The sequence below is a fragment of the Grammomys surdaster genome, unplaced genomic scaffold, assembly GCF_004785775.1.
Source record: "Grammomys surdaster isolate TR1022 unplaced genomic scaffold, NIH_TR_1.0 127, whole genome shotgun sequence".
Lineage (NCBI taxonomy): Eukaryota > Metazoa > Chordata > Mammalia > Rodentia > Muridae > Grammomys > Grammomys surdaster.
Window position 1 is genome coordinate 4,950,811 of NW_021604585.1, and position 18,915 is coordinate 4,969,725.

The 18,915-nt window shown below is 40.0% G+C and overlaps 1 protein-coding gene and 1 pseudogene across 1 annotated transcript in view; one reads left to right on the forward strand and one right to left on the reverse strand.

Annotated features, from left to right (window-relative positions):
* The window catches only part of Ppp2r5e (protein phosphatase 2 regulatory subunit B'epsilon), a 145,013-nt gene that overhangs the window by 70,270 nt on the left and 55,828 nt on the right, over positions 1-18,915 (reverse strand). The gene's annotated exons all lie outside the window — the stretch shown is intronic.
* LOC114640042 lies at positions 6,401-6,749 on the forward strand (annotated as a pseudogene).

An 18,915-nucleotide genomic window follows, 5' to 3' on the forward strand; every position in this document is an offset into this window, starting at 1 on the left:
TGTGTGTGTGTGTGTGTGTGTGTGTGTGTGTGTGTGTGTGTGTGTGTTTCTCCAGCTAGGAAGAAACATGATCTACAGTTGGCTAGTCTACTTTCCCCCCATTTCTTTCTACTATTTTCTCTGCCCCAACCCCTATACAGGAAATTATAATCAGTGCGTTGGTTTGAATGAGGATGGCCCCAGAAGAACTTCATCTATTTGAATACTTAGTCCCAGGTGGTGGAAGTGTTTGGGAAGAGTTGGAGGAGGGATGTCACTGGAGCTGGGCCTTGAGGTTTCAAAAGCCAAAACTATTCTCTTTAGCTCTTTCTCTCTGCCTCCTACTTACAAAAAAAAGATGTAAGCTCATTGCTCCAGTGCCATGCCTGTCTGCCTACTGCTATACTCCCTGCCACCATCTGAGACTGTAAGCCCTATAAACAGTTTCCTCTAAAAGTTGCCTTAGTCATGGTGTTGTCACAGCATGTGATAAGTAACTGACACACTCAGGGTAGGCTCATTTGCCATCATCCAAGTGAAGGACTCATTAATACTGAGAATATATTTACAGGTAAGCAGGTGGCATTCTCTTCTATTAAAAAAAAAAAAAGAACTGACTATTGAGATTTCAGATTGAGTTATGCAGCTAGGAACAGCACTTGCGTCTCTAGCCAACCCACACGGCCTCTGCTACTCAGGGACTCCACACCAGTCACCAGTTCAACCCACACTATGGACCTGAATGAGAGTTTTGATGTTGGAAAGGGAACAGGGAAAAGGCATACTCATGTAACATTAGTTAAAGGTTCTGGATGTTTTAATTAATCCAAATTTTGCTACCACAGATTTAACAAAGCCCCCAAACTAGTCTCCCCACATGGAGAATGCTCGCAAGTACATATGAAGTTTAAAGCATCCGTGAAAGACAGCTTTTTAAAGAGCAAACCTTCATTCAAGCAAAAACAATGTCGGGTGGTCACTCAATAGATTTACATATTTAACAGTTCAAAATATTCAGGCAGTTGGCATTTAGAAGCTTTTTAATGGTAAGCAGTTGGAATCCATTCTTTATTCATGCGAACTGATCCATCACAGACAAATCTGAAGCATGCTATTCACCTACTGAATGAGACATAATAGCTTAAACTTATTGGATGTACTGGGTACTCTTTGTGCTCTAGTCTAAGCACTTAAACACACTAATTCTCACTTAATCTCTACAACAATATACATAAATAGGTGCTATTTTCAACTTAATAGATAAAAATCAAGACAAAAATATTCAGTATCTTCCCCAGAATCATACAGCTAATAAACAGTGGAGACACAACTCAAATTCAGGATGTATGGGTCCAAAGCCTGGACTCTTCTACACCCTGCAGCAATCATACACACAGAAAAGCCAGAGTAAGATACAGCAGCAGGAGAAAGCAGAGAGAATCACAAATGCACTCCCAACACGCCCCTATTCATGAACTAGCACGCTGAGCCCCTCCTTTAGCTGCCTCTAGAGCTTCCCAAGCATAGCAAAGCTTTGCTTTCTATTCTTTATCCTTTATCACAGATTAAATTCTTCTAACAGGGCCTCCCTTCATTAAAAAAACTTTAGCAGTCTGGACAAACCACAGGATTCGGGGCTGTCCCTTAAACAATTTGTATAGTAACAGCCTGAAAAAAAAATTCCCATCACAACTGAAGGCTGAGCTGTAAAATCAGCTGAAGATCAAGGACTGCTTCTAACTACAGGAAGGCTAAGGAGGGTAACATGAACCCAAGCATTCACACCAGCCTGGGAAACATGGACTAAGTCTGTCTCTCTGTCTCCCTTTCTCTCTCCCCCTCTCATCCCTCGCCCATCCCACCTTCCTGGGTGGGGATGGGAGCAGTAATGGTCCAAGCAAGGAGCTCTTCCTGTATGGACTGGCACTGGGACAACTCCATGCCCTCATCTCCCTAGCCCCAGTGGGTTGTAAAAAGATAGGACTGAGCAGGGACCAGTGCTGTGTAGTCCAGAAGATTTCAGGAAAGTAGGAGAAGTCTAATATCTCAGGAGTGCTATGTAGTCCAGAAGATTTCAACAAAGTAGAAGTCTAATAACTATGGGACCACTCCCAAAATAACAAGAAACATTTGTTTGAAAGGGAGGAAGGGGACTGGAGAGACAGCTAAGTGGTTAGGAGCAGTGGCTCCCAACACCCACAAGGCAACTCACAACTATCTGTAACTAAGTTCTGGGGGATCTGACACCCTCACACAGACATACATGCAGGCAAAACATCAATGCACATGAAATAAAATACATAAACAAAAAAAAAAAAGAGAAGAAGGACTAGGTACCCTGCCCTCCTGCACATGAAGAGTGACATCTCATAAATTACAAGACAGCAGTCAGTGCATTCTGACTACAAGTGTAAGTAACAGTTGCCACTACTTCCAAAACCCAATCACCTGAACATCGAAACACTTCTGAAGTAAGCTTAAAATTGGATGAAAATGTTAGACATGTACAAGTAAATGTAAAATCATTAAAATATAAGGTCATCAAATAACTCTCAAGCAGGCAATCAATAGATCTATCCAATGGTATTGTTTGGCCTACAAAATCCATCCATCCTGCCTACAGAAGAGCCCCATGGAATCATAACCAGAAATAACAAGATAATACATAGTTGTGTAATAGCATGAAGGTCATTAGCACAAGGACTCTCCCAACCAATACCAGGGAGAATAAACTGATCCAGTTAATACAGTGTGGTGAGGTCCCACCAAATCAGATTGCATCAATCTGGAAGGTTATTAGAGTTAAACGTACCCTCCTGAAGAGGGAAATGCAGTGAGCAGCTAACTTTGTATACTTTTGCTAATCCTGGATGCCCCTACTCTTAGTCCCCCAAAACCTTCTAAGAATTGAATCATCCTAAGTAAAGTTGATCCTAGCTGGTCCTGATGTGGTTATTCACTGAACATGCACACAGGGTCTCTGAATCCTCCACTCAGTGTGTCCGCTCCTAGTGCCTTGTGGATTAAATCGGCCGATGATCCACAAGAGCGGGGAGACCCACAAAAAAGGACAACTCTCCTAAGGTATGCACACACAAATAATGTACAAACCTACAGGAATGACATGCAATGGAAAAGTGACCATAATATTCAAGAGAGAGCAAGTTCACATTACGGGATAATGTTTCCCTTTATATACAGAGTGCTCCATAGGATGGATATCCATGGTTACAGCAGCCATAGCCACTCTCCATGTCCTAGCCTACAGAGAAGCAAAGGCATGAGGAGTTCAAGGTCAATCACAATGATATATCAAGTTCCAGGCTAGCCTTGGATACATGATACCCTGTCCAGTCAACTGATAGATGGAAAGGCAGAGAGATGATAAAACAAATAATAAGATCCAGCACAGAACAGGCATGATAATACTATCTGTAGTCTCTGATACTCTTCCCCTACCTCTTTAAACTTTGCCTTAGAATGAGCTAACCCTGGCCGGGTATACTATCAATTTCTCTGGCAACCCTTGATGATCTTCAACAAAATCAGTAAGAATTTTCTGAATTGTCTAAGGCATGAGTCTACACTTAGAGAAACCTAGAAATAATGTCTCAATTTTAAAAGTTGCTTCATACAAATTATTAAGTACATTTAGCCCTGGAAGTCTAATCCAAAAATGTACAACACATATGGTAAAATGCCTATTTGATCCTGGGGTCTGCTCAAATCATTTTCAGCAACGCTACCTCTGAACACAGATCCAATCTCGTTGTGCAGCAAGTATTCCAGAAAACCTAGAAAGAATTATGCATGCTTCCATTAGGAATTACTTTTGACCTAATAAGTCACAAACAACCAACAATATTTCATCAGAACAAGAAGACAGCCAGGCTATGGTGACACATGCCTTTAATCTCAGCCCTCAGGAGTTAAGGCCAACCTGATCTACAGAGTCTCAGAACAGTGAAAGCTACACAGGGAAATTTGACTTAAAACACACACACACACACACACACAAAGCAAAACCTAAGAAGACAATTACCAGTTTTTAAAATGAATCAAATAATAAAATTAGACTTCAGCCTTAGGAACTAGAGCAAAATGTAACATAATCCAGGATACTTCAAGGTACAAAGTAAGAAAGACTAATCCAAATCTAGACTGTTAACTAAAGTATTGAATTCTTCACCTCTAAAATACCTGTGTATTCAGACATGCTGTTTTAATGGGGATGGTGGGAGGCACATCATTTCTACTGCTAGGCATTTTTATTCTATAAAAAGCATTTCAGATGATTTCACTGTGTGGCCAAGGCTGAAACCACAGTTTTTAAAGCAAGAACTTTAAAATCCTAGTTTCAATCCCTCCACTTCTGAAATCCCTTCTCTTTCTGTTTGCTTATAGCCAGCAGGAAAAACTTTCAGTCTCTTAAGCTAAGGAAGGATCCTGAGAAACAGCTACAGTGAAAGCATTTCTTCTTGGCCTTGGTCATAAAAGCTGAATGTAGAGGTAAATGCCTCCCGAACTCTTACCAATCTAGTGGGAAGCCTGCAAATATAACATTATCAAAACCCTGAGCACAAGTTATTAGTCAGCCAGAAGAAACTGAAATGCCCACACACATGGAGGAACCAGCACAGTAATAAAGAGCGCTTCCTGTTGCAGGCATGTACTAAGATTCTAACACACATTTCCCTCTTCACTCTCAGAATGTCCAGTACCGCTATTTCAGTTGAAGAAAGTCATGTCCAGAACAGTCCAAGTCACTTGTCCAACATCCCTTAGTTCCTGCCTGCCCCCCAAAACAGTCTAATCACAGGGCCTCAAAGAAACAGGTGGTGGTGGCAATGACGATGATGATGACAACGACAACAACAATAATGATGACAACAGTGATGATGGCTGTGATAAACAGCAGTAACTAAAAACAGATTTGTCCACTGTCATGATTAGTGAATTAACTTTAAGTAGAGTAATCTAAAAAATACCAGCATGTTTTAAAACTGAAAAGCATACAACTGGTCTTAAACAAATGAATAATACAGGTGGCTAAACTTAGTTTTTAAATAATAACATTATTTATTCCTCCCAGTTTAAATAATTACCATGTGTTTATTATTATTCTTTCATGGACCTCTTCAGTTTCCTTTCCCAAAGCCAACAAACACATGAGGTCTAATTTATAAACAAAACCCAAAGGTCACTACTGTAAGCACACACTAGAGTGGCTTGAGCAGCAAAATTCTCATTTGAGGCTTTCATGTTGTTCTAACACTATACTTGCGACAGAATAAACAGAAAAGAAATAGAATCTAAGTCTGTGGCCACACGTGCACTCACACACCCATACACAAACACATACACACGCACACATGCACACACACTTCTGACAAGTATCTTTGTTTCCAACACTTTATGAGCTTTACCTTCTAACATCAAGGTAATCACTGAAGCTTGAAATGAAATAGTGTTAAGTTCTTCAAGCCCTAGTTATAGGTATAAATTACTTTCCTGTTACCAGCTCACCACAGGACAGAAGCCACCAAAGCCTCTGACTTACAAGGTTAGTGTTTCTATTATTAATACATTTCCTGAGGACATATTTCCAAGGATGGACACACCACAGCATAGGAGACGGAGGGCATGTTGCACTTGCTGTGCAAACATGGAAGCTCGAGTTGGGATCCCCAAAACCTATGTAAAAAGTTGGCCAGGTACAACAGTCATTGGTAATCCCAGAACACAGAAGACAGAGGTAGGGCATTCCTGGGGCAAGATGGCTAGCCAGATTTGAGTATGCATACTGAATTTTATTCCCCTATATAAATCAATTTTAAATGAAAATGTCATGCCTCTTTAAAAAAAAAACTTAGAAGAAACATAAACATACTTAATACAAAAACACTATTTTAATATGTAGTCCTGAAGTACAAATTTTAAAACTATATTAATTCTTAATGATACAACATTTACGAATGTAAAAAGTAGAGACTAGCTTACATGAAAAACGTGTGTATGTGTCTTTGAACCATCTCTTACTGTTAACATCCAATAAGATACTGCCTCATTTTCTAAACTGCATTCAAAAAATTAAAAACTAGATGCTTTTTAAGATTAGTCAGTGGGGGTGCTGGAGAGATATCTCAGTAGTTATGAGTATTTCTTGCTTTTCCAAGGGACCCAAGTTTCATTCCCAGGATCCACATGGTGGATCATACTTATCTGTAGCTGCAGTTCTGTAAGACCTGACACCTTCTTCTAGACTCCTCAGACACCAAAAGCATGCACATGGTGCAAAACAACATACACCAAAAATAAAAAGAATAATTTTTAAAATTAAAAAAAGGGCAGGAGCTTTGGGCCATCGAGGTTAAACCTGACCTAGTCTTCCCTGGAATCAGGTTCCTTGTCAGGAATTAAGATGAAAACTCATGTGACTCGTAAAGATATCCCCCCATGGGTGAAAATTCCTACAGACCTGGAAAAGCCAGAAGTATTGCAAGTCAACAAGCTGGTGCTAAACGCTCTGTTCAGCCCACAGGGATCTCGAATGCCTCACTTCGAGCAGGTGGGCCGGGTCATGTTTGAGCTCAAGACTCTGGAATCTTCTGATCTTAATTTATGGCTCTGAAGAAAAGAAGTTTCGGACTAAATGGGTGTTTCAGTCCATGGCTGAGAGGTACCGCCTGCGCCAGGAAAGAGGCATGCTCAAGCTGGAGGAAGGCATGGAGGTCCTGGAACTAGACCAGGGTTCGAAGAAGAAGAAGTAAAGCCAGTTTCCAGTCATTGTGAGTCCCACCTGGACACAAGCTGTGGCTAGCCAGTGTTTGGTTCTGACATGAGGTTTTTTTTTGTTTTTTTTTTTTTTTTTGGCCTGACATGAGTTTTAACTTTGTTAGGTCCTTCTAGATATTCTTGGATACCTACTGTGTATTCTGATGTGAATATCTGCATGTCATCATTAAAACATTAAAAGAGCCAGAACTCTTTAAAAAAAAATTTTAAAAAGGACTAAACCGTGAGTTAAGGAAATGGCTGATTCAGTAAGAGTGCTTGCTATACAAGTATGAAGACACAAGTTCCAGTGACACAGAAAAGGCTGGGCCTGACTGCACAAGACCTGCATAAGGGACATGAGCTTTGTACTCATTCATCACTCACTCACCAGACAGTCACTGGGCATGCACTGAGGGATAGCACAGAGACAGAGGTGAACTGACCTGAGCCTAGCATAATGGTACACAGATTTATCTCTGCAAATTCAAGGCCACCTGGGCTATACAAAGATTTCAGAAATCCTAACCTGTATGTTGCAGGGGATTGAGGGGAAGGCAATTAAAAATACTAAATAGGTCTATTATTTTATATGTATATGCTCCAGGGGAAATAACATACAGGGCAAAGCAGGCTACATGTGCTTGAGCTGGAAGGTAGTTTTGAGCATAGCATTCATCTGAAAGGAGAAATTTAAGAAAATATTCAAAGTAGGTAGAGGAGGAGGCCAGCAAAGATGTCTGCAAGAAAGCACCCCACTCAAGAGGAACAGTCAACGCAAGGGTCCTCTAGTGGGAAGGAGTGCAGGGGAGTCAGAGAGAAATCAAATCCCGTGAGTGTGGGTGGGGCTGCAGTGGGAAGTGGGGAGATGATGGACAGACGGCTGTGTAGCACATTGGGCCTCACTGTTTACCGAGTAACCCTGAGCTTAGCTTCCCTTTCTGCAAAATAGGAGAAAATTTAGTTTACAAGGTTGAGTGTGTATGAAATAAACACCTGTAAAAGTAGGGCTGCTTTTTGAAAAGAAGAAGAGGAAGAGGAGGAAAAAGGAGGAGGAAGAGGAAGAAGAGAAGGAGGAAGAAAAAACTTATCCAGTATCTATTAGATACAAGAGAGCAAATTTTCTACTTTATCCCTTTGATGATGACTTCTGTAGAGAATTTTTTTATATTTTAACATAACTTCAAATTTATTTTAGAAGCACTTTTCAAATAAACTCAAGTATTTCTAGAAACATTACATTTTTGTTTCTAGAAACATTACATTTTTGTTGGTATCAGATTCCAGTAATATCAAACAACAAGAGCTATCTATTTGAACACATACACAGTCATAACCTGTCTTCTCTTCTGTATCTGGCTTTGAGACAAGTAGCAGATCTTAAGCGATTACAATAAAAGCGAATCGGCACAATCAATCTTTTGGGTGTATGCAACTCAAGCCTGATCTTTCACCCAAAAGTATAAACAACAAAAACTTCAAAAGATTACTTTAACAAATGTCACAACTGTAAAGTAGAGGGGGAAGAAATGACCAGAATTAAAGGCTTGCGGAAGCACTCATGCAGTTACATTGCACAAGCCACACAAAATAATTTCCCAGTGAAGTAACACATTATTTTCAACCATTTCCATTGATTGAGAATCTTTTCTCAGGAGATTATTTCTACAAGGGATAAAAATGGCCTAAGCATTCCCATTTGTTTTGAGGATTAACATCATTTCGAATCATCTCAGAATGAGATGAACCTGTAGCTGTTTTAACACTATGAGGCTAGAAACAATGGGGAGGGAGAGCATAGACAGACAGACAGACAGACAGACAGACAGACAGACGGGTGGATGGATAAGAAGATGGATGAGTGGATGGATGACAAGCAGATACCACATTACCATCAATTGAGCTGTTAATTTATAACCTAATAGTCCAGACTACTCATAGACAACATAAACTTTTAAAAACCGATTTAGAATACCAAGAGAAAAAAAAGCATCAATCTAATGTTACAATGCCAGCTTAGAGATACTCATCAGCCAGGTTTAAACATTAAACCTTAAGCTCTTGAAAATGAACAGAACTAAGGAGAGTGGAATGACCTCTAATCCCAAAAGTACCAAAGCTTACATTTATAATTAAAGTCATAATCTGAGCAATGAAACCAGTGACAGCATGTAGTACAGACACTAATTATGCTGCTCCACAGGATAGCTATTACTTAACATATATCAAATACAAAGGTAAAGCCATATATTAGTTGACTAAATCCAAAATTACAATTTGAAATATCATGCTAAGATAAGTAGTATCCACTTGAAATACCGGTATGCATAAAATCCATATTAATTATTTGAACACGAAATAGAGAAATTAAATATATGCATTTCAATATGTATGTAAACTATGTGACTGTACAACTCCAAAATTGAAACATGGAGAGCAGTTAAAAAAAAAAAAGTGTGTCTGGAAAGCACTTTCAGAACAGAAAGGCATTTTAATATATAAACAGTAAGCCGAGAGTGATATTAGCTTCGGCTCAGATATATGCGGCCAAGTCCCTTCTTTGCTACTGCTTCCTGAGGACAGACACAGCACTGAAGTCCAGAGCTACACACGCTCATGATGCATTCCTAAGACCCAGTTTTCCCTAAGCTCAGTGTTTCTATGTTCAATGTCGGACCCTAGGTAGGACCTAGGTAAACATGTCACTGGGTAGTTCAAACATTTCCTCTTCTTTTACTCTTAAAACCACTCTCCCTTTTGAATAACTTATTATTGTTTTTAACTGCATCTTCCATTGAAGAGCCAAATGAGATATGAAAAACACAAGCCAGTTTTATTAAACATAGTCAGCTAAAGCAAAAATGGACAACTAAGTGAAGTCTGCCAGTTGTAATTCTGAAAAAGCATCATGGAAATATTTATGATTTCAGGCAACTTAGGCTGAGAACTTAAGGGAACCAAACTCCTTCTGTGTTCTTCCAAGCAGTCTGAAATTAGAAGACTTGGGTTCAAATCGGCTTCACCATGTACCTGATCACCTGTGAGTACTGCAGGGTGACAGTTAAGACTGTCAATTCCAAAGCTGGCTTTGCTTAGCTGACCTCTGTCTCTATGCTCTCATACATGAAAGACAGATAACTGCACCTATCCATAAGACTGTTTATAAAGATGGCAATGAACAAAGGGACAGACATATGGAAGCCATCTAGAACACATATAATGTTCAACAGACTTTAGCTCCTAAGTTATTATTGATAAACAAAATTAATCTAAAGGAAATTCTCAATTAACAGCTCAAGGATTTCACAAAAGATCACACAACACACAAAATATTTCATATGGTACTCAAATACAGAAAACTTTAAATGTGTGTTCTGAGGGTGTGGCTTAGTGGCAGAGTGCCAATATTACATGAATCCTCAGCACCACAAAAAGAAAATGGAGACATGAACATTTCTAACCTGTTGGTATGAACAGTTTTCCCTCCCTTTTTATTGTATCTAGTTTTTCAAGCCACACTGAAATAAAATAATGTTGAGCTTAGTCGTTACAACCCACTGAGATTACTTCAGAATGAAATAGTAACTTGGATAGAGAAAGGGCAGCCGTGATGAGGCATGTGAGCTAACCCAGCAGTCAGGAAGGCACAAGACAACCGGGCAGTGTCTTCTGGGCCACATCTTGTCCCACCATGCAGTTAAAGCACTCAAGCTATAAAGCTGCATGCACACAGATAACAATGTCCACTCAAAATGGTCATAAGTACAACAAGTTCATGGAGACTGTTCTCAGTGACACTTCTACATTTTAAAAATTCTCACAGCTTAAATCTGTGCAGCAGGCACCAGGTGCACTAGGAAACAAAAAGCACATAAAAATGTGTGCTTCAAACTTGTGATGAAGCCAGATGCCTTGTGCACAGAGGGCTCATGGATCCAGAGGGGTCAGAAGAGCCTGTTTCAGAAACTGTTCATTACTGAGAATGGCATATCTTTAATACCACAAACAGTGTCAAAGGCATTTGCTACTGAATGAGATAGCAAAATAAGCAAGGGTCACTGAGGACAGGTCAGGTACAGGGAGGGTGGAGGGAAAAAAAAAAGATTCACACTCTAAATAGCCATTTCCTGGTTCAGAATAAGTTTCTGAAAGTCCGGAATGAGTCATTCTTTCCCAGTCGTTTCATGTGTATGTAATAATAGTAAAAACTTAGTAAGCACTTACCCTGCTGCAGTCACCACTCTAAGCAGCTCAGATGTATTAACTCCTTAACTCACTCCACACTGTTGTGAGACACACAGTATTTTGCATATAGGAAACAGGGCCACAAAGAAGTTGTTATTTCCATACAGACACACAGCTGGAAAGACACCCATACACACTATACTACCCCTGCCAAAAGAGTCACGTGATAAATCTAACCAGTTTTTAGGATTTTTTTTAGTCTAAAATCTACAGCATACAGAAGGGATGGGGGCGCACCTGTGAGGGTTAATGTTTTTAAAGACATCAATACAGACTGAAGCAGACATGCAGCCATCTAGTTCCTCTTTGAGCCACACAAAAAGACAAAATGCCAGGTTGACCAGAAGCCCCAGCTGGCTTGTTATGACTTCTTGATGTTTAAAAGATCTCACTATGATGTGTTAAGTCTCTCAAAAGATAACCCAAGTCCTCTCTGTCTGCCAGCATTCCCTTTGCACCAACACTGGCTTGCTTTCAAAGACATCCACAGTCTTGTTTCCATTTCTTTTCAGAGAAGGGTAATGTCTTATTTCATTTTGTCCTGGACCACCTGACATGTTGGTTCCACCTACATTCTGGTGAGATGAGTCTGAGTGTTCACGTTTGTGTTTCTGCCAGCAAAGCCTAGGGTCTAGAAGAGCTACACAGGTGCATATGCCCAGCTGGAAACAGGAGTTAAGGAAAGCACGAGTGAGACAGGAGAGAAGATATTTAGTGTGGATGAGAAAGTGGACACATTACAGGAATAGGAGAGAAGACCTGCAAGCTTTTTAAACATTCTCCAACTGGATTGTGCCATTTCATAGTGCTAGTAACCACGTAACTAAACTAACTAGGTCTGAGTTCTCTGCAGCAAAATGTCAATTTCAGCAAAAATGCATGATTTACTCAAACTTGTAACTGACATCACATTCAAGACATTATCTTACAGACTACATGAAGATCACTGCTCCTTCCATGCAAACGGACATTAGTATACTCCTAAACAAAGGGTTCCCTGCTAGAGTTGGTTCAAATACTAAGACTTCTAAACCAGATCCAACTATTTGGCCAAGCACATCGCTAGACGGTCATCAGTTCAGAAGCATCTTACTCCCTGCTATATCAGTTTTACTCGAAAGCCTGTGTGCAGCACACTTATCAAAATGCACTGTTTACCTTAAAAACACAGATCATTACAGTGGTTGGCACTTTCAACCTTCCTTAAAATTTCAAGTGCTTTCAACCTACTAATAACTGATACTCACAAAGTAATCCACAAGACACTGATAAGTCCTGTGGAAGATCATATTTAAAGCAAAATAACTGAATAAGAAGATACATTATGATATCTGGCCAGTGTCCACAATACTTTAAAATTAAGAACAAGATGAATCATTTATACCAAAATATTAGTCTTATTATTTTAATATGCACGCATCCACTACATCCTCATTTTAAATTAAAATGGTTATATACAAGGACTAATTCTTCTATCAACTCCCATTTAATCTAATGGGTTATTCTCAGGAGTATTGTTTATGAAAGTACATTAACTACTAAATATGTAGATCACAGACATGGAATAACCACCATAAGGAAATCACTGCTGGGGAGCATGGATTTTAGTTCAGTAGCAAAGTGTTTGTCTTTCATAGATGAGCCCTACATTAAATCTCTAGCACTACAAAAACAATTTTTAAAAGAAACACACACACACACAATCGTTGCCATTTCAATTAAGAGAGCATATAAGCGAATACACGCCCAGACCAGGGCGGAAATGATTCAGTAGGTAAGGCTGCTTGCTACTAAGCCTGAAAACCTTAGTTCTATCAAAGGGACTCAAAGAGTGGAAGGAAAAAACTTGTCCTCTGAACTCTATACACATGCCTCAGCACATGTGCACCCACAAACAAACAATTAAATGTCTAAAAAAAAAAAAAACCATCTTGTTTTATACCTAGTCAGACTAAAACCCCAGTAATGGAATGCAAATGCTCAAGTTCACACAGTCGCCGAGCGCCCACTCTATTAAGGCTAACAATAAAAGCTGGTCATGGAAGCTACCTATAATCCACTATTCTGGAAGCTGAGGCAAGGGAGAGGTCAGCCTGGACTACACAGCCATTCTGCAAAACAAAACCCTATGTCCAAAATGGGGAGGAGGGAAGCAGGCAGACCAGCACATCCACCTCAGGCAAATTTACTCAATACACAATCTAAAAGAAAATGTTAAATGCAGTGCTATTAATAACTAGCACTTACCGAGTACTCTCAATACAAGTCAGAAACTGCCAACCCGCTTTAATAACAAAAGCTAACAACAGCTGGCATACATTGAGTCTTTACAACGAGTCAACATTTACAGAAATTACTTCATAAAATCAGTTTACACATGGAGAAAATAAGGTACACAGAAACCAAGTATGCTACCCAAGGTCACAGCAGCAGTTAGACTGAGAAACACAGCACCAAAACCTCTGTTCTCACCATTCGCAGGTGAAACGGACTAAATACCTAGAAGCCACCTCGAGCACATGAAAAATATTCTATAAGAAACTGATACTACCAGTATCACTCAATTTTCACAATTATCATATAAATGAAAAGAAATAAAAAGCAAAAGAAAGCTAAGAGTCAGTAGGTGATGGCACATGCCCTTTAATCCCAGCACTCAGGAAGCAGAGGCAGGGGGATCTCAGTGAGTCTGAGGCCACAGAGGAGGCTACAAAGGAGTTCCAGGACAGCAAGGGCTATACAGTGAAACCCTGTCTTGAAAAAACAAAAAAAGAAAAAGAAAATAAAAGAAAGAAGAAGGAAGGAAGGGAGGGAGGGAGGGAGGGAGGGAGGAAGGAAGGAAGGAAGGAAGGAAGGAAGGAAGGAAGAGGAAAAGGGAAAAGACCAATAAATATGTCCATAATAAAACCAGAAAGTATAAGCTTTGAAAAGGAATAGCCAAAGTAAGGGCTGCAGAGAGCAGTTTGTGTGGTTAAGAGCCCTGGTTGTCTTGCAGAGAACCTAGGTCTGTTCTCCAGCACCTGCATGGTAACTCACAACTGTCTGTAACTCTAGTCCCAGCAGATCCAACACCCTCTTCTGGCTTCCTTGGGCACCAAGCACCCACATAGTATACAGGCATATATATAGGCAAAATGACCATACACATAAAATTTTTAAAATGAATAATAAAAATAAATTTAAAAAAGAATAACCAAGCTAAATAATACATATCAAAGATTTATTTTAGTTTAATCTGTTTATTAATTTTTCTATTGTTTCACTGATTCATTTTTGAAGGGAGGAAGGGAAAACACCAAGTATAGCAGCAGAGGTAGAGAAAGTGAGTAACAGAAAGGAGAGAAGGGGGACTTAGACATTGTCTTAGTTACTATGCTAACATGGTGGGGAGATAGCATGACCAAGTCAACTTACAAAAGAAATCATTTTATTGGGGGCTTGCTTACAGTTTCAGAGGGTGAGCTCATGATTACACAGCAGAGAACATGGCAGCTGAAAGCATAACGCTGGAGCAGTAGCTGACAATTCACATCTGATCCACAAGTTGCAGTCAGAGAAAGGGAGTGAGACTGGACCTGTGGTGGGCTTTTGAAACCTGAGAGCCCATCCCCAATGACAAGTCTCCTCCATCCAGGCCACACTTCCTAATGTTTCCTAAACAATCCACCAATTGGGAACCAAACATTCAAAGATATGAGCCTATGGGGGCCAATCTTATTTAAACCACTACAGATATGTTATTTAAGTAATTTAACTGTCAAATAAATGCATAAGCTCAATTGAAGGGAGGTCCTTTCAAATCAAGTGTGCAAGTGAGCGGCAAGTAAGTGAGTGTGCAAGTAAGATTATAGATCTCGTGTCTGTATAATACTGTATCTTACTGGAAAAGCTCTTGGTAAAATGCATTGGACCTCTATCAATCTCAGCATTCAGGAAGCAAGAGGCAGGAAGATATCTGTGTGTTCGAGGCCAGCCTGATCTACATAGGGAGGTTTAGAACCACCAGAGCTACATTGTGAGTCCCTGTCTCTAAATAAATAAATAATTAGAAATCCACATAAGACCAACAGCAGGTCCCAACTGTTCTCAGAAAAGCATGACAAGCCACTTGAGACTGTTCTCTCACCTTAAATGGTAATAACTATTTAAGAATAGCTATTTCAGAATAACTACCCTGAAAAAAAACATAAACTGCTTCATTTAGTACTTGGTCATCTGAAACCACTGATAAGGGGTCAAAGAGAGAAAATTAAATAAAAAGTCTTAATGATGTATATAGTCCTGCCCTGTAGAATGAAGACTATTTTGGACTAAAATACACATCAAATGACAACTTCAGCTCCTTGGCAAATGAAGCCCAGATGTGTTAAATTCAGCAATGAGGGAAACCGTTCAGGAGAAAGCAAGCCCATACAGTTTGAGTCTGAACCACAGACCACGGTTCCCTCCACTGCCTGACTAAAGGCTGCCTCACTGTACTCAGACAAGAAACAAAGAACACCAATTTCAGAGCAAACTGTGTGGCAAGAACCAAGGAGAATATACAGCACTTAGTACGAAGCATTGCATTCCTAGGTAGTAGTCACTGGTATCAATGTTAAGGTACAATTAACATTCTTATCAACACTCCTTTCTGTCAGCAGACTTGACCTGACCTGGGCATTTGTGCGGAGCTGAGCTGAGCCACTGGTAAATACTACAAGCAAGAAAAGAACAGTGAAAGATGGCAATTGTAATCAATGGGAGAATTAATGCTCAATCCAGTTCCCAAAATTCCTTTTATAAAGCACTTTTTGCCCTGTGTACTATAACAACATGTTTTGTATCATTTTTCAAATTCGATTTAGTAAGTTGCAACACCATAGTTTTTGAAATAAAGCAGAACAATGAATACACTCGACACAGTAAGTGTAAGCTCTGCTTCATTTCCCTCTCAAAGTTCACATTTACATTTCTGTGTGTGTGAGTGCGTGTACACATACAAGCATGCACGATATGCACACATGTGTAGAAGGTAAAATCAATTCTTTTCTAAAAATGAAAAAATAACATCACAAATTTTCTAGGAGAGCTATTTCCACTTTTGTGCAATTTGGCTTTTTGCAATAAAGATAAAATACATTAACTAAATGACTTGTACAGGGATGTATGAGAAATCCTAACAATCGCCTACGAGAGCATTTCTTACTTATTAGGAAAGCTACAATCATGGCACCCACAAAGTAGACAGCTGGAAACACACATCCAGAGAGTAAAGTAAGTATCACTTAAGTTTTCTACTGGATAGTTCTATCACTCTGACAGCATTCCTGAGATGGGGTTGTGATGGCTCAGTGGGAAAGGGGCCTGCTGTCAAACCTAACAACCTGACTTCTATCTCCAAGACATGTGTGGTAGAAAGAAGACTCAATGTCAATAACTTATCCTTTAACTCCCACATTCACACATGGCAGCACACATATATGCACACAAAATAAAAATAATAATTTTTAAAATTATTTTAGAGGTTGAAGATTTAACTCAGTAGTAGTATGCTTGCCCAGCAAGTGCAAAGTCTTGGGTCTTGGTCTCAGCTCAAAAATGGTAGCTCTAATAAGAAAAAAATTCTTTTTCTTATTACCAGAAATAGTAGAAGAAAAAAGGTTGTCTGAGCTACCTTTGCTTTGGGTCTGGCCCTGTGCTTTGGGTTGTGGCAAAATAGTGTACAGAGTAGGAGGGCATGGTGGAAGAAGTCTTTTCTCTTCATAGCAACTGAGAACCAAAGAAGAACACAGGAGATCCTAATATCTTCTCCCAGAGTACACAACAGTGAGTGACCTAACTCCCTGAAAGGAGACCCTTCCTCCTAAAGGCTCATTCTCGCCCAGCATTGCCACTGGATGCCAACCAAGCCCTCAATACCCAGACATGAAATAACCAGCATGAAAAACAAAGCAAATACACAAAGCCTTTGGGAATACTCCAGATCCAAATAATAGCTATCCACACATACATTTAAAACAACCATGGTGCTTGCTGAGCGTCATAGGACATGCCTGTAATCCCAGCACTCAGGAGTCAGAGTCAGAACTCTCTGAGTTCCAGGCCAGCCAGGACTACACAGTTAAGACCGTCTGCCAAAAGTTAAAAAAAAAAATAAGTAAATAAAGGAATGCTAGGGGTTGAAGCCAGGGCCCTGCACCCACGAGGCAAACATACCACTAAGCCATATCCACAGCCCATGTAAGTTTCACAGGAGATGTACTGTCAAACAAATTAGTAAGAGTAGTTACATCAACTCACACTTCTGTAAAGCTCTTAAATGTTCATTTAGAAAGAAAGTACAAGTATCCAAATCTCAAACCCACTCTGGCTTAATTTTTGCTGTATTGAATAGCTTCTAGAAAACGCCACAGTTTGCTCATGAGAAAATAAAAGTATGAATTGTCAGTATTGTTATAAAAAGTGTGACTTCTCAGGCTGCTGAATCATCTCAGGGACCTCCAGAAGGCCCAACACACACTGGAATCTTACAGCGTTGAGAAGTTAGCCCAGGGCCTTGGGTTATGCTCTGCTCTATCACAGAGCCGTGCCCTGGCCTGCCCGAGCATATTTTGACACTATCTGGTTCAGGATCTGGAATATACACTGAGAATACACAAGATCTGCCTCCACTTCTAATCTGCTTCTACAACATCCCTATGCTTCTCAAGGTCCTAATTATCTCACCAAAGGGGGAATAATCCATCTGTCTCCTGTCCATCACTCCCTGGTTTATAATATAGAAATTGCACAGACTTGCACTCAGGGCTCTTTGGAAGATTAACTTCTCTTTTCAGGGAAGCTCCTGAGTATTACACAGGTGGCAGCTCCACCTGTGTACCCCAACATGCTCATCTGTTCACTCGGCACTTTGCTAAATGAATCGACTGGTTTATTGGCCCACCCTTAGAACACAGAGACTGAGCACAATGTTGACTTCCAAGGCTGGTACAATAAAACCAAGAAGTGGCTGTGTACTTAACTCTATGTAGGCAGCACCCAGCACAGTACTGTCAGCACATGCAAATTCTTCCTGATAAATCATATCCAGAAATGACAGCCTCAGAGAATAAAAAAGCCTGAAGAGGCTTCTCTGAGCCTGCAGATTACATTCACACTCGTAAAAAGAAACTGGCAGAGGGAAAAAATACACGTGCTCCAATATTAGGTTGAACTGTATGAAGTTTCCAATTTTATAAGTCAAAACTCGTCAGATTTTGGTACTTTCTTTTGTCTCTATTTTACATGTTTTATTTTGTTAAGGGTACTGGAACTAGGAGTGTTAATACCACCAAAAACCAACGACCCTCAAACTGGAAAACACAGACAGCACTTTCCACAGGCACATGTGCCTTGTGTTACTTTGTTGTGTAAATGTTTATACTCAAAAAAGCAGAAAAGGTGAACTGTGACATGCCCACGGCCCACCTCCAGCGGCTGCCAAGCTCTGTCAATCCTGTTCCACATAGAACTTTAAGGAAATTCATTTCCAAAGCACCGATTTCCTTCTCCCGTCTGTCTGAACTCTGCTCATCCCTGAACTGAATCCTCTTTTTTCAGTTAACTTTTCAAAATCAATCCTCCCTACACAACTTTACAAAGGAGACACACACTAAGAAAGACTTAATGCTCACTAATTCCCAGCCTCAGCATAGCTCACTTCCTTCCCTCTCTCACCAAAGACAAGGCCAGCTGACATCCTGGTGTAAATGCTAAGAAAATGAATAGCTTACAACTGGAAAACCAATCATTTTGCAAGTTTGGTAATTTCTCTGCTTTCAACAACATTGAAAGGAATGTCCCTTGTGGTCTCTGTCTCTCTTTCTCTGTTTCTCTCTCTCTCTCTGTTTCTCTCTCTCTCTCTCTCTCTCTCTCTCTCTCTCTCTCTCTCTCTCT